The 17,539-nt window shown below is 42.0% G+C and overlaps 1 long non-coding RNA gene across 1 annotated transcript; it reads right to left on the bottom strand.

Annotated features, from left to right (window-relative positions):
• Positions 1 to 1,803: 1,803 nt before the first annotated feature.
• LOC102392156 lies at positions 1,804 to 17,161 on the bottom strand. Its single transcript, XR_328750.4, has 3 exons — positions 17,103 to 17,161; positions 15,810 to 15,996; positions 1,804 to 3,604 (listed from the first exon to the last, which is right to left on the bottom strand). It is a non-coding gene; the product is annotated as an uncharacterized LOC102392156 (long non-coding RNA).
• Between the last annotated feature and the right edge of the window lie 378 nt (positions 17,162 to 17,539).

Genomic DNA, 17,539 nt, shown 5'->3' on the forward strand with positions numbered 1-17,539 from the left:
GCCATGTGATGCAAATGAACCAGCTCACTGGAAAAGACCCTGATGTTGGGAAAGATGGAGGCCAGGAGGAGAAGGAGGTGACAGAGAATGAGATGTTTGGATGGTATCACCAACTCGATAGACATGAGTTTGAGCAAACTCTGGGAGATAGTGAAAGACTGAGAAGCCTGGTGTGCTGCAGTCCATGGGGTCACAAAGAGTCAGACATGACTTAACAATTGAACAACGACAAAGCCCAGTAAATGGAAACAACACTGGATCAGGAGTCACCTCCCTATTCTGCCCCTTGATGGCTTTGTGATCCCAAGGAAAGTTCCCAACCACTCAATCACTGGGCTCCTTATGCATAAAATTGGAATAATGACACATAACTAAAAAATCTTACAACAGCAAAGAGAGAAGTTGTGAAAAGCCCAGCACAATGTGTGGCACAGAGTGAGTGAAAGTCACTGAGTCGTGTCCAACTGTTTGCGACCCCATGGACCATACAGTCCATGGAATTCTCCAGGCCAGAATATTGGAGTGACTAGCCTTTCCCTTCTCCAGGGGATCTTCCCAACCCAGGGATCAAACCCAGGTCTCCCATATTGCAGGTGGATTCTTTACCAGCTGAGCCACAAGGGAAAACCAAGAATACTGGAGTGGGTAGCCTACCCCTTCTCCAGTGGAGCTTCCTGACCCAGGAATTGAACTGAGATCTCCTGCACTGCAGGCACGTGCACACACACAGAGGCACTCAGTAAATGGTGCCCCCTCCCCATGCCTCTAGAAATCCTGTCCTGCTCCAGGGTTCCCACCAATGACCCTGCAGCCCCGACAGTGGCATCCCCAGGATGCCAGTCAGTGCCCTGCTTGCTGCTGCTTGCAGCCCTGTGTATATATGAAGCTTCTCCTGTTACAGGCTTCTCCTCCTCTTTTGTCTCCCTGGCTGATCCCAGCTTCTGACACAGATTGTGATTCACCTCGCCGGGGGTGGCATCTACAGTTGAGTATTTTTTAAATGTTTTACTCTTAAAATTTTTTTTTTTATTTTGTATTGGAGTATAGTTAATTTACAATGTTGTGTTAATTTCAAGTGGACAGCAAAATGATTCAGTTATATATATATATACATATATATCTATTCTTTTTCAGATTCTTTTCCCATATAGGTTCTTATAGAATGCTGAGGAGAATTCCCTGTGCTATACAGTAGATCCCTGTTGATAATCTATTTTAAATATAAAAGTGGTATCTGCTAATCCCAATCTCCTCATTTATCCCTCCCTTACACTTCTCCCCCTCAGGTAACCATAAATTTGTTTTCAATGTCTGTGAGTCTGCTTCAGTTTTGTGTCTTAATTTTTTTTGGGGGGGGGGGGATACTAATTCTTTTTTTTTAATTAATTTTATATTGGAATATAGTTGATTTGCAATGTTGTATTAGTTTCATATGTACAGCAAAGCAATTCAGTTATACATATACATATATCTATTCTTCTTTAAATTCTTTGCCCGTATGGGTTATTACAGAATACTGAGTAGAGTTCCCTGTGCTATACAGTAGGAACCTGTTGATTATCTATTTTATATATAGCAGCTGCTGCTGCTGCTAAGTCGCTTTAGTCGTGTCCGACTCTGTGTGACCCCATGGACGGCAGCCCACCAGGCTCCCCCGTCCCTGGGATTCTCCAGGCAAGAACACTGGAGTGGGTTGCCATTTCCTTCTCCAATGCATGAAAGTGAAAAGTGAAAGTGAAGTGGCTCAGTCGTGTCCAGCTCCCAGCGACCCTGTGGACTGCAGCCTACCAGGCTTCTCTGTCCATGGGATTTTCCAGGCAAGAGTACTGGAGTGGGGTGCCATTGCTTTCTCCATATATATAGCAGCATGCATATGTTAATTCCAACCTCCAAAGTCCTATGTATACAGGAAGTTTCCTCTGTATTACAGCCTTCTCCTTGTCTTTCTCTCCATCACTTTCTGACACAGAGGTTGTGATTCACATCATCCACCCTAGGTGGGATCTGCAGTTCAATATTTGTTAAACTTCTAGGGATTACTGTGATGTGCAAACAGAATCAAAACCCTCCACATTCCTCCAAGATCCCTCCAGCTAAGGCAGTCCCTTTCCAAATGTCTTATAATTGTTTGCCAAGTGGAGACATCCTTCAAGGACAGCACTGTGCTTCACTCATCCTCAAGCCACTAGTAACTAAACACAGTCAAGCATTTTGCCCATTCACAAAATGCTAATAAATAAACAAGTAAAATGTTGGATTAAAGAGGACTTGCTAGCCCTCTTTTCTTTTTCTGGAGAATGTGTATAATACTTCTACTCAAAAAGATATTGGAAAAGTAAATCAAATTTTTTAAAAGGCATATGTTTAAATAAATACATACTGTATAAAGCAATAGCATTGCTAAATTCCAATGATATATGTTTACATATATGTTTACACATATATATTTACATATATAAATGATATATGTTTACATATACAAAGTTGAAGTTTGTATGAAATTCATACAAAAATAAAGCTGAAGCTAGGAATGTTTCATGAAAACTGATCAATTTAGTCATTCAGACTTCTCTTTTGAACTTATTTCTTTTTAATTTGTGACTTTCAGTAGTCATCCTGGAAATAACTTCTATAATGTAGAATTCATGGTGGTGGTGACTTTGAACTCAGCTCACAGAGACCACTAGATGCTGAGGTCAATGACATCTCACTTGTGAACAAGACTGGAGTGTGAAGCTGTGGCCGCAGAAGGATCAGTGTGGACTCGGAGTTGGATCAATTCAAAAAAGCAGAACGAGACCAGAATCCATTCTCGAAGTATTATTCCTCAAGCAAGACTTGGACAACCCCAACTCTGTTCCCCACCAAAGGGGTAATTCTTTGTACTTGGCTGGGGCTCTGAGTGAGTCTGTTATTGCCTTTAGGATGTGGGGAATAGCAGTGATTGTTTCCAACTGGGTTCTTGACAAATTACCACAAACTTAGAGGCTTGACAACCAGAAGTAAAAACACTCCACAGATTTATTCTCTAACAGTTCTGGAGGCCGGACGTCCAGATAAGTCTTGAGGAGCTGAAATCAAGGTGTCAGCAGGGCCTGTTCCTTCTGGAGGCTCCAGGAGGTAAGCTGATCCTCACCTCTTGCAGCTTCTGATGGCTCCTCTCTGCATTACTCCCATCCCTGCCTCTGGTCTCATCAGGCCCTCCTCCACTTCAGCCAAGTCTTCCTCTCCCTCTGCCTCCCTTTAGGTTTATATTTGGGGCCACCTGGGTGAGCCAGGATAACCTCTTGCACCTCCAGATACTAAACTTAATCATATCTGCCAAGTCCATCTTGCCAAGGAAGGTGATGTTCACCGGTTCTGGTGATGAGGACGTGGACATCTTTGGGCACCATTATTCAGCCTGTACAGATACAGAACTAGATGAAAGTGACATCTGTCCACAAATAATTATAACTCAAGGCAGTAGGTAATGACGCTCTGAGAGTAGTGCAGGTGAAGCCGTGCAGGAGTGAGAGAAGGGATAAGCTCTCTCCATTAAGGAAGGTCAGGAGAGGCTCTGCGGGCTGAAGAATCTGATCTGGTCGAGAAAGATGGGAAGACTCTGCAAAGACAAAAACACTAAATATGTCATAAAAAGGTCAGTAATCAACACTCACTCTTCTTGTGGTGTGCATATACACTTACACACACTCAGTAAAATAATCCAAAACACCTTTTCAGAAAAGAATGATATTGGGAGTATTCTGGACCTGTCAGCCAATGGTATAAATTGATACCAATGATATCAGTTGTAACCGTGGTATAAATTGATATTACATAAAATATTGAAATTCTAGAATGAGGTTAAACTGAAACATAACAGTCATGGAACTGGCTATCATATATATATATATTAAAAGAAATACCTTATTTCATATATATATATGTAATATATGGTAAAAGAAATATTTTAAGTAAATGAAAACAGAGCAAGTCATCTTATAAATAAATTCCCCTGAAACAACTGATTATTTGATGAAAAAAGTCTAGAGTCTCACCTAAAATCATTCACCAAAGTAAATTCCAAAATAATTTTAAAATTAAATATAAAATATCAGTACATAAGAAATCAAGAATTTTTTTTAACTTAACATCATTGGTAAAGGTACGATTTATTAAAATAGGATGAAAACATTATTATACGTTATTACATTTAAATATTAAGTCTCTCTTCAATCAAAATAAATAAGTAGAAAAAAATTAGAAGGCAAACATCATATTTGAGAAAAAATAGTCACTGGAAATACTATATGGAAAGCGTACTGATATCTTTATATATAGAAAGGTTAATAAACTTGAATTTTAAAATACTGAAGCTTCAGTGGATAAATTGACAGAGGATGTGAATAGGCAATTTCCAAAAATGAAATATAACTAATCAACAAATGTGTGGAAAATGCTTTCCTTCACTAGTAATCAAGGAATGGTACATTAAAATAACAATGAAGTAAACTTTGACCCCTATCAAATTAGCAAAGATTTTTTAAAAATAATAATTCCCACTGCTGATAAGGGGACTGTGAAAAAGGTACTCTTGAATATTGCTGATATTTTAGTATAATCCTTTAGGAAAGCAATTTGGCAAAGAGCCTCATAATGTTTCTACTCTCTGACTCCGTAAGTCCACTTTTGAGAATGGAGCCTAAGGAAATAATTCTGAATATTGAGAAGCACTATTTATAAAAGCAAAAGGAAAATATCAGAAATAATCAAAATACAGATGCAAACATAATTGTTACATAAATTATGTATATTCACTTCATGAATTATAAGTTTTAAAAATATATTTCTAAAGAATATGTGATATATGGAAAACATAAGAATTATAATGTTAAATGAAAAGAAAGGAGGATAGAAATAGTATATACATGATCTTTCCATTAAAAAGAATAGAATAAAGATTAGTTATAAATACAAAAAGTATTAACAGTGCCTGTTTTTGGATACTGAAACCATGGATGAAATAGAAATATAGATAATCTGTTTTAATTCAAAGATCTTATTATAAGAAATCCTTTTGTTGTTGTCAAATTCTTACCGTTTGTCACATAAATCTTTATTAAAAACTAATTTTAAGTGTCCTAAATTAAACTTTTTTTCCTACTGAAGATTTTCAAGAAGTAAATTTTTTCCATTTTTTAAAAAATAAAAACTGGCTTTTGTTTTTAGTTTTTTTGTTGTCGGTATGTAAATAACACAAGAATTATAGATTGAGAATTTCCCTCAAGAGAATACCCAGACCACTTTCCTTCTAAGACAATAGTTATCTGGTACAGCATTTTAAATCTCCATCGATTATACCATAACCCTCATAAAGTGTTTCTACTTGCTCATACTTTCCCCCATAAACTCTGAAATTCAAATAAGTGACACAGTTTTCTAAAAAATTCTAATCTAGCTTTTGACATACATCTATCTATCCAGAGGTAAGAGCTAAGTAGATTTCATGTTTAAAAAAAACTCAAATATTATATGTGCTTATAATCTTATTAGCAATTAGTTTTCAATTCTCTGCCTATTTAAAGTAACATGTGCAAATCATTTTAAGAAATGATTTTTCAAACTATTTTAGGAAATTCATCAAATGACTCCCGGTTGTTGGATTTGGCAAAAATGGAGTTTGAGGCTGAGAGAAGGAAGGGATGTAGGTTCAAGAACCCAGACAATTTGGGAGCCAGAAACCAGGGGCCCAGCAAGATGCCTGGTCATGTCCAGAACCCAGGAGCCACTTGGCACTAGGGACCTAGGCAGCCTTCTGTCTTGGAAACCAGAGCGGGGATGCAGCCAAGAACGGGGCTTACTTGGGGGAATTTTAGGAAAAGGAGCCTTCCTGCACCAGTCCTGAACCCTCTCTTGCTGGAGTCCTCTCGTCCGCTGAGCAGAAGTCAGCCCTGCAGACCAGCAGCCAGGCCCTCCCAGCCTGTTAAGGAGCCCTGCTCCCGTGGACCAGGAAGAGAACCCTGGTCAAACACAACATTGCGTTTAGGACATAAGGAAGGCTTGAATATCTCCCTGAACTTCTCTTGCCTGGTTTGTAGCCGTGTTGGATCAGATCAGAGACTGTGACCTCCTGATACCCAGTGTCTAGACAGTATGACATTCCAAACCACATCGACAGGCCTCATCTCATCACCAAAAATGTCAGCATTCTAGAATTGCACCATCCAGTACTGTAGCCATGAGCCGCATACAACCATTTAACTTTATTAAAATTAAATGCATTTGCAAAAATGATTTCTCTGTTGCACAAACCATAGTTGAAGGTCAGCCACAGGTGGCTGGTGGCTCCCACCTTGGACAACACAGGTTTAAACCATTCCTACCGTCACAGAAAGGCCCACAGGGTAGTGCAGTTCCAGAATATACTGGTTCTAGTAGGGAGTCAATGGACCTACTTCCCCCATTTCTAAGATAGTAAAACTTAGATCTGACTTTTAAAAAAAAGGAAAGAGGTTTGAATGCTATTAACATTTAATTAATTAATTAAAATTTACCTTCACCTCCATCCATATAAAATAAACCCCTGACTGTGGTCAGCGGTTACATGCAGACTTTGTCATTTTGCTTACTGACCACACATTTTCATTGATCAATTCTAAATTGGATTATTGTTAGTTTTAAAAGCGCCTGAGCAGCAGAAAGTGGCTGTGGTGGCAGGCAAAGGGGAGATTGATAGCAGAATAAACAGGGAAAGTGACAAGATTCGAGGCTGAATTGATCACTGTCAGCGGGTCCGTGGTCAGCTGTCTGCCCTTTAGTGCCCAAAGTAAACATCAGAATAATGTTTAGACAAACACATTTGATTTTTGAGGTAATGGGTATGTCAACTAAATGACAAACCTTAGAAAGGTCAAAGGGATAGCCATTTTTCAGACTCGTTCAACCATTAATCGTTGATTTTGGTAACAGTGCATTTGTAGGCAGAACAGGGCGAGAATGCCAGCTTGTGTGTGCTGTGTGATGCTCCGGACAGACCTCCCCAGGATCCACCTGGTCATCAAAATAACATGTCCTTGTAAGCAAAGAGTCCATCGTTTAAAAATGGCACTCGGAATCTCAGTTGTCTAAAGACCATCCAAAATGCAGCAATCTTTTAATCCTTTGAAGGGACTCAGTCCATTAGTATCCACTACAATCATATTTATGTGGCCTGTTATCTATAAGAAAACAAAGCACCAGCAAATCCATTCCTAATCACCCATTAACCTTGGGGAAATTTATAACGTTGTTCCAAACACAGGAGATCACTGGCGAATCACAAGTATCTCTACAGCTTGGTACAACTCACCATTTGCTGGGTCTTTTTTTTTTTTTTTTTTTAACTAGAGTATAGTTGCCTTGGAGAAGGAAATGGCAACCCACTCCAGTGTTCTTGCCTGGAGAATCCCAGGGATGGTGGAGCCTGGTGGGCTGCCATCTGTGGGGTTGCACAGAGCTGGATGCGACTGAAGCGACTTAGCAGCAGCAGCAGCAGTTGCCTTACACTTCCCTGTATCGCTCAGATGGTAAAGCATCTGCCTGCAATGCAGAAGACCCGGGTTCAATCCCAGGGTTGGGAAGATCATCTGGAGCAGGAACTGGCAACTCACTCCAGGATTCTTGCCTGGAGAATTTCATGGACAGAGGAACCTGGTGGGCGACAGTCCATGGAGTCGCAAAGAGTCGGACACGACTGAGCGACTCACACACACACTGTTGCCTTACAATGTTGTGCTAGTTTCTGCTCTACAGTGAAGCAAGTCAGCCATGTGTATACATACATTTCCTCCCTCTTGGACCTCCCTCCCACCCCACCTTCATCACACCCCTCTAGGTACTGAGCTGGGCTCCCTCTGCTATACAATAGGTTCCTATTAGCTACCTATTTCACACATGATGGTGCATATATGTTAATCCCAACCTCCCAACTCATAGCACCTGCCCCCTACCACATCCACAGGTCCAGTCTCTATGTCTGCCTCTCTATTTCTGCCCTGCAAATAGGTTCATCCGCACCATTTTTTCTAGATTCCACATATATGCATTAATATGGGACTCTTGGAATAGTCTCTATCAATGGATGCCAGGTCATTTTTAATGTGAATGTTTTTTCCTTTGAAGTATCATACATGAACTATGACTTATGAGGCCAATCAGTGCTGATAGTGACTATTCTGAGACACCCAAATTCACCTGGTTTATCTGATCACACAAGAAATGTTTCTTTTACCTGGAGAGAGGTGACAAATGAAACAAGATGGGAATGGAATATACATAGAAACATTCCTGCCTCCAGAAGGAGCTGAGCATGACTCTGCTTCTCACAGAAGAACATCATGGTGTGCTGGTGTGCTGGCTATTGCTGCTTGAGTATCATAATTTATCGATCTACTGAAATTATGTCACTTGCCAAAATGTTAGGGCTCTCTAAACTCACCAAGCACAGCAATGTACATAAGTCAGAGACACGTGACATTTATATATGAGTTCTACCTATAAACACACATACCATGGAAAGGAATGTATATTAGTCAGATTAAAGAGTGTAATGAGTTCAGTTAAGTTCAGTTGCTCAGTCATGTCTGACTCATTGTGATCCCATGGACCACAGCATGCCAGGCCTCCCTGTCCATCACCAACTCTTGGAGTTTACTCAAACTCATGTCCCTCAAGTCCATGATGCCATCCAACCATTTCATCCTCTGTCATCCCCTTCTCCTCCCACCTTCAATCTTTCCCAGCATCAGGGTCTTTTCCAATGAGTCAGTTCTTTGCATCAGGTGGCCAAAGTAATGGCATTTCAGCTTCAGCATCAGTCCTTCCAATGAATATTCAGGACTGATTTCCTTTAGGATGGACTGATTGGATCTCCTTACAGTCCAAGGGACTCTCAAGAGTCTTCTCCAACACCACAGTTCAAAAGCACCAATTCTTCGGTGCTCAGCTTTCTTTATAGTCCAACTCTCACATCCGTACATGACTACTGGAAAAACCATAGCTTTGACTAGACGGACCTTTGTTGGCAAAGTAATGTTTGCTTTCTAATAGTGTAATGAGAAGGAAGCACAAAACATATGGGTGTCCATTTGCTTTGCTGTGGAAAATTCCAGCACACTCACTGTGAAGGTTGGGTACATAGGAAGTAAGTCTTCAAATACATCTGCAGTGTGGGAGGTTTCTTAGCTTCAGCGCCCTAACAAAATACCCAGACTTAGTAGCTTGAACAACAACAATTTATTTTCTCACAACTCTTGAGTCTGAAAGTCCAAGATCAAGGAGCCAGCATGGTCCAGTGGGAGCTCTTTTCCTTGCTTGTAGGAAGCTACCTTCTTGCTGTGTCCTTACACAGCAGGGAGAGAGATAGAGAGAGAGAAAGCTCTCTAGAATCTCTTTATAGGAGAACAAATCCCATCATGAAGGCCCCATCCTCATGACCTCATCTAAATTTGATGACCTCCCAAAGGTCCCACCTCCAAATAGCATCATGTTGGAGGTCAAGTCTTCAACATATGAATGTGAGGGGCACTGAATCAGTCCATAGCAGGAGGCATGAGATTGTCAGCTTTCAGAGGCAGATGTTACTGACGTTTAGTTCAGTTCAGTCACTCAATCGCATCCAACTCTTTGCAACCCCATGGACTGCAGCATGCCAGGCTTCCCTGTCCAGCACCAACTCCTGGAGTTTACTTAAACTCATATCCATTGAGTCCATGATGCCATCCAACCATCTCATCCTCTGGCATCCCCTTCTCCTCCCACCTTCAACCTTTCCCAGCATCAGGGTCTTTTCCAATGAGTCAGTTCTTAGCATCAGGTGGCCAAAGTATTGGAGTTTCAGCCTCAGCATCAGTCCTTCCGGTGAATATTCAGGACTGACTTCCTTTAGGATGGATTGGTTGTATCTCCTTGCAGTCCAAGGGTGACCTAACACTCACCAGTTTCTAATTCTTGTCAATTTCTAGTGATGTCTTCATTACAATCCCCCACATCTTTGAAATTAAGCTTGGACATGTGATTAGTCATCGCTAATGAAATATAAAGCATGTCACTTCCAGGCCAAAGCATGACCATGCTGTTTCTCAGCTCTCCTGTCATCTCTTACCCTATCAAGCGAAGCCCTGAGCTTCTTGTGATGGTGTTATAGGTGGTATTCTCATTATCATTTCTGCAGAAAAATCAATGCTTAAAACAAAACTGACTGATGCTCATAGATGCTGTGGGTTAAGAATTTGAACAGGGTAGAAAGAGGATGACTTGTCAATGCTTCATAATATCTGAGGCTGGGAATTCAATGGCTAAGGTCTAGAATCATCTGAAGGTTTGTTTACTCATATATCTGATGTTCAGGGCAAGATGACCCAAAAGCTAAGACCACCACCTGGATTGCCTATGGTAGCCTCTCCAGAACGTGAGGACTTGCTCACAAATAGTCACATCAAAGCAGTCAGATTTCATAAATGGCAGCCCAGGGATCCAGCTAAGAAAGCAGAAACTACCTAGTCTTGTGGAGCCAGTTTGGAAGCCATACATATTACATCAATCATATGCTATTAGTTGAGTATCAATAAGCTGACTCAGATTCAAGGATCGGAGACACAGATACCATTTCTTTATCAGAGGAATATCAAAAAATGTGTCCACTTAGCTAGAGTCGGTGGGAAGAGAACTTTTTAAAGCTACCATTTAGGGTGCAGAATACCTGTTTGGAGCAGAGCCCCACTGCCCTTCCACAAAACCATGTGGAATAATAATAAACTCTTACTGTGTTAAGCCACTGAAGTTTGGTGGCAACATCCATGCCCAACCCAAATAGAATGTCTCCTTAATACCTCAAAGAGTTGATGAGCTTCCTCCATAAATATCAAATTAACCAAAACAGGAAAGACTTTTACTTTCGGCGAGTATAGCTCCAGTACTAAATTCATGCTTCAAAAGTAACCAAGTTATGCAACCTTAAACCAACATTTAGCCACCTGTGTTTAGAGGAACACAATATATATGGCCAATTTTTTATCAAGAGATTAGAGGTTCCTACTAAAGCCATGATAGCACATACCTGACCCGGGGCCCCGGCTGCCTGCTAAGGGGTCATTTCAAACATCGCCAATCAGTCTCAACTCTAACAGTCAAACAGTCCCCTCCTGAGCCTCCAAAACTACTTTCTGTAAGATTCTTTCTAGTATAGTTCCTCTCTAAACCCACTTTATGTTTGTGTCTTTGTGTATTTACATTCCTGACTTTGGTCAAAATCAATGCAGGGGAGATAGTATGGAGTTGAATAACTGTTCAAATGTTCAATGTGAATAACTGTTCTACCAGTTATTTCACATGTGTGCTGTGCTTAGTTGCTCAGTTGTGTCTGACTTTTAGGGACCTCATGGACTGCAGCTCACCAGGCTCCTCTGTCCAGGGGGATTCTCCAGACAAGAATACTGGAGCGGGTTGCCATGCCCTCCTCCAGGGGATCTTCCCACCCAGATATCAAACCCAGGTTTCCACGTTGCAGGCAGATAGATTCTGAGCCATGAGGGAAGCCCATATTTCACATAGATATGCCAAAGTATAATTCTATGTGTGAAGTTGAACTAAAAGCTGGATGTGGAAGTGGGGGATCTACTGAAGACTTACTAGCAAAGATGGAGATCTGAAGTAACATTTCATCTCCCTGAGGAGGCAAGATGGATACACAAAACTGTAATTAGAGGTATGATCATGGATGATAAGGACCTACAGGTAAAGCACAGAAAAGTACATTATCAGAGTCAGGAGAAAAAAGATGAGACTTGGTCAAAGTAGAAGGAGATAGCTTTAGAGAGGGAACTGGGTTCAATTTGTCTTTGAAAGGAAGAAAGATGTGTACTGTAAGGAAGAATGCACAGAATATATAGAGGTGAGAATGCTCAGGGGAGGATCTGGTATAAGGAAGAAGCTGGACAGGCTGGACCCTGTGAAGTGTTCTCATAAAGCATCAAATTATCAAAGTTAGTTCCAAAGCCATCATGATCCCATGAAGAACCTGATTCAGTCCAGCTCCTGTCTTCAGATCAGGAAAACTAGGTTCAGATCAGATCAGATCAGATCAGTCGCTCAGTCGTATCCGACTCTTTGTGACCCCATGAATCGCAGCATGCCAGGCCCCCCTGTCCATCACCAACTTGTCTCTTATTCTATGACCTGGAACAACTTGAAAAAATCAGGGAAAGTAAGGGGTCTGGGAGAGAGTGGGCAGTGAAGCAGAGGGTCCTGGCCACAAATCCAACTCTGCTTCTCCCTCACAGATGAGGATTTAACTCATCTGCCCCTCAGTTCCCCCTTTTGTCAAGTGAGTGTGAGATTCTGACTAGCACAATTTCTCTGAGAATTAGTTTGACCAGTGAACCAGTGAAGTTGCTCAGTCATGTCCGACTCTTCGCGATCCCATGGACTGTAGCCTACCAGTCTCCTCCACCCATGGAATTTTCCAGGCAAGAGTACTGGAGTGGATTGCCATTTCCTACTCCAGGGGATCTTCCCGACCCAGAGATGGAACCCAGGTCTCCCACATTGCAGGCAGACGCTTTATCACCTGAGCTACCAGGGAAGCAATTTTCCAGCACTTTTTATGGTTACATGGTAGATTTTCAAAAGAAGATGTGTATTATTATCACCACCATCATCATTGTTAGAAGCATCATCATCATCATTTCCATCATCTCATTAACAAAATGAAATGTCCCAGGGATAAATTCCCAAACTATACTTTGGAAAGAAATGAAAGGTAGACATCTGTAGAGAACACAGGGCTCATGAGTCTTGAGTCAGCAATAGAATGAACTTCAATTAAAAGATTAATTTAAGAATATTTTCTATCCTTGGTTGATTGAATCTGCAGAATTGGAACTCACGGATATGGAGGGCTGACTGTACTAATGAAATAAGCAAAGCAGCATTATGAAATCCCAGCACAAGTTAGACTTCTCCGGAGGAAGGCAGTACACAGATGTCAATTAACATTATTGTCAATACTGTAGTTGTTGGCTTATGCTGAGACTTAATGGCTGATATGTTAATAATATTAATAAATGAATAAGTAAAATGGGAGAAGGAGAAGGCAATGGCACCCCACTCCAGTACTCTTGCCTGGAAAATCCCACGGACAGAGGAGCCTGCTGGGCTGCAGTCCATGAGGTTGCTAAGAGTCAGACATGACTGAACAACTTCACTTTCACTTTTCACTTTCATGCATTGGAGAAGGAATCAGCAACCCACTTCAATGTTCTTGCCTGGAGAATCCCAGGGATGGGGGAGCCTGGTGGGCTGCCGTCTATGGGGTCGCACAGACTCAGACACGACTGAAGCAACTTAGCAGCAGAAGCAGCAAAATGGGAGAAAGCCATGCATGAACCGATGAAGGTAGCCCAAATATCAAGTAAAATCAGATATTGCCCAGTTCCTGTACTTGGTTATGTGAATGATGAGAAAATGTCCTCATGTAGGAGTCTTCCATCTTCTGAACACTGACACAAAATAATAATATTCATTCAAGGAAAAAAAGTTAATTTAAGAATATCATTCAGCCAAAAAGAGGGAGTACTAATGTCTGCCTACTACATGCAGCATATGTGAACACTGGAAATACTATGCCAAGTCAAAGAAGCCAGATGCAAAAGACCGTATTGTAAACTAGAGATTACCACACTAAGTGAAGCAAATCAGAAAGAGAAAGACAAATATCATATGATATCGTTCATATATTGTTGTTTAGTCGCTAAGTCGTGACCAACTGTTTTGTGAGCCCATAGCCTGTAGCCCTCCAGGTTCTTCTGTCCACGGGATTTCCCAGGAATACTGGAGTGGGTTGCCATTTCCTTCTACAGGGGATCTTCCCAACCCAGGGATCAAACCCGAGACTCCTGCATTGGCAGGAGGATTCTTTACCACTGAGCCACTGAAGTGACTCTACACAGTACGGATGCATCACATTAAAAGTGATGAACACAGACAGGGTGGGCAGCAACAACATTTAAAGATAGGAGAGGTTATCTGAGATCATACGATCTGTCCACATACGCTCTATTTAAACAATAACAAAAAGAGTGTTTTTGATAATTCCCCATTGTAATTCATTTCAGCAAAAGTCCATCCCAGGAACACTAGGATATTGAACACCAACTATAAATAAATCACATATGGTGAAATAATACCTATACTGAAATCAATTTCCTTTATTTTCCTACATTTCAATGCGTAGAGAAACTTATTACTTCAATGAAGTAATATTTTTCCCATGAACAGGAAAAGCTGTTACATTCTTCATTTGGAAGACAGAGATTGAAGGATGCTTTCTGGAGAAGGGAGTTAAAAGATGCCAATCTGAGTAGAAGGTGGATCATTGTGAACAGCTCTTCCCTCACTGGAGAAGGAAATGGCAACCCACTCCAGTATTCTTGCCTGGAAAATCCCACAGAGGAGCCTGGCGGGATACAGTCCATGGGGTCACAAAGACTTGGACGCAACTGAGTGACTGAGCACACACACTCCCATCAGTAGAGCTGGTCATCTTGCCAGAACCAGTGAGCAGAGTGGCACTTAAAGTCTGAGAGGGAAGCGTCTGAATTAGGAAAGCCCTTTGTTTGGGAGGAAAGCTTTGTTATCAAGGACAGGTAATGAACTGAGGACAGAATGCCCAGCTGAAGCTGTACCCAGAGTAAGGAAAAAGCCCAAACTCGTGCTTTCTGGCTCAGATTTGAGTCAGCAAACAAACATAATTTTTGAGTTAAAGTTGGCATGTAGCGCTGTAATAATTAATCTTGTGTCGATGTGTAGAAGGTCATCATTTTGGAGTTTGTAGACTAACAGACAGTAATAACTGCATGGACTGGGCCGCCTGAATTGAATTACAAATGTCTTATCAATAGTGGCAGCAACTTGGAGGGAGGTGAAACTTGAAAAAAAGGCTGGAAAAGTTTCATCCAGATCACTAGTCTTAAAAAAAAAAAAAAATGATATACATGAAACTTATCAACAATTCTGAGATTCCTTTCCCAAATTGAAACACGTTACAGGATGAGCTTTTGGAGGAATCTTTTTCAGAAAAGCCTTACTGCACACCAGGGGTTGGAAACACAAATCACCATCTACAGCTGAAGAAAGGAATACATTTAAAAAGCAGATTTTCAGAGAAGGACACAGAGGAAGAGAAACAAATGGACAAATAGGGTGGGCAGCAAGATAAAGTGACAGAATGAGATGGGGAAGGACAGAGATGAAAAACAAAGACCCCCAAAAGGAGAGTCACTTTATCCCTTCAAAATTTCTCCCATCTTGATGGAGCAATGGGAGAGTCCAACACAGATGGGAGGATATGAGGAAAGAATCAGGGGACACCAACTGGCTTCTTATTTGCTCCCAGACCCAAGCATGGGCCACCTCTCAGCTCCGTTTAAGCTGGGTTTGTTTCCTTGTTGGCTAACACGCCAATGCATCATGACAAGAAGTTGGCATGGCCCAAGACTTAGAGCATGCAGAGTGCTCCTAGGAAGAGTCACGCGTCTTATCTGCCCCTGTGATACGAACTGCACAAAAGGGCACTTTGTGATCATAAAAGAGCTGTGGGTAGCCATGCTGATGGATAAGCCTGACTCATACACCCAGGACTTGGAGGACCCGGAGGCCGACCAAGGCCCCTGACACCTGACACCAGCCAGGGTGCAGGGTGACACTCACTCAGCCGTCAGTGTTTCACAATCCTTTCCAAACATTAGAACCTTGGGGGTTGCAGGCTACCATCTCAAGAAGAAAGGAAGTACCTTGTTTTCGGATTTGGTTTGTTGTTTGTTTTGCTCCCTTGCTCCCAGGTCTGTTACCCACTCTTCACAGTGGAAGCAGACTTCCTCTGCACCATGAACAGAAGCCTCGCTTAGTCCCAGGCATCCTGCAGAACTTCTAGAGCCTTCCTCACACAGGTTGCAGGTAGGAGATTAGAAGAACACAGCTCTGGAATTGTAAGGATGGAAAAGAAGAGGTAAAGAAAAGTCCACCTTTCAGTCTCCTGGGTGCCAGCATGTGTGCTCAGTCACTCAGTCGTGTCTGACTCTTATCGACCCTACACACTGTAGCCTGTCAGCCTCCTCTGTCCATGGGATTCTCCAGGCAAGAATACTGGAGTGGGTGGCCATTTCCTCCCCCAGGGGATCTTCCTGACCCAGAGACTGAGTCTGCGTCTCCTGCATTGGCAGGCAGGTTCTTTACCACTGAGCCACCTGGGAAGTTCCCAGTCTTCTGGGGTCCCAGCTCAAATATAAGTGCTCAGAACAGTGACTCTCTCCTAGAAAATGGGGCTGCTGTCCACCTACAGGGCAGCTGTGTTTCCTGGCTGGTGCACAGGAAAACACAGCCTAGACCATCCCTAGGCTAAAGTCAGAGTGCCTGCTGCATGAGCTGTGAGCACATGTGGTCCAGAAGAACCCGCTTTGCTTTCCACGGCTGTCCCTTTAAAATGTGGGGAGGGTCTACTCTCTCCCTGCGTTCCGTCTGCTTCCCTGGCATCCTAGGTTTCTGTGGGTGCTAAACCCTCAATGTAAAATAATGTGATATCTGTGTCACATTAACATTTCCAGAGCTTTTTTTTAAGTCAACCTCCTAAGAGACAAGTGAAAGTGAAGTCGCTCAGTCGAGTCTGACTCTTTGAGATCCCATGGACGGTAACCTACCAGGCTCCACAGTCCATGGGATTTTCCAGGCAAGGATACTGGAGTGGGCTGCCATTTCCTTCTCCAGGGGATCTTCCCAACCCAAGGATCAAACCCGGGTCTCCTTCATTGCAGACAGACACTTTTGCAATCTGAGCCACTAGGGAAGCCCCTTAAGAGACAAAAAGCACTATTAATCAATACTCAAAAACTAATGTGCTCTACCCTCTCTCAAATTTGAGGTTTGGGTATTTTGTACTATTTTTGAGTATTTTCCATAGATAAAATTTAAAATATCATCTTCAGTTCAGTTCAGTCGCTCAGTCGTGTCCGACTCTTTGCAACCCCATGAATCACAGCAGGCCAGGCCTCCCTGTCCATCACCAACTCCCAGAGTTCACTCAGACTCACGTCCATCGAGTCAGTGATGCCATCCAGCCATCTCATCCTCTGTCGTCCCCTTCTCCTCCTGCCCCCAATCCTTCCCAGCATCAGAGTCTTTTCCAATGAGTCAACTCTTCGCATGAAGTGGCCAAAGTACTGGAGTTTCAGCTTTAGCATCATTCCTTCCAAAGAAATTCCAGGGCTGATCTCCTTCAAAATGGACTGGTTGGATCTCCTTGCGGTCCAAGGGATTCTCAAGAGTCTTCTCCAACACCACAGTTCAAAAGCATCAATTCTTTGGCACTCAGGTTTCTTCACAGTCCAACTCTCACACTGTAAACAATTTTCGGTGATTCTATCAAGAGTTATTTTTTATCAGCTAAGAAATACCCATTTGAATTTCTGAAATAAAGAAAAATAAAATAAAGCTAAGTAGAAACGGGTTTCAGCATCAGAGTCTGAGT

This window comes from Bubalus bubalis, chromosome 1 (assembly GCF_019923935.1).
Source record: "Bubalus bubalis isolate 160015118507 breed Murrah chromosome 1, NDDB_SH_1, whole genome shotgun sequence".
NCBI classification, from domain to species: domain Eukaryota; kingdom Metazoa; phylum Chordata; class Mammalia; order Artiodactyla; family Bovidae; genus Bubalus; species Bubalus bubalis.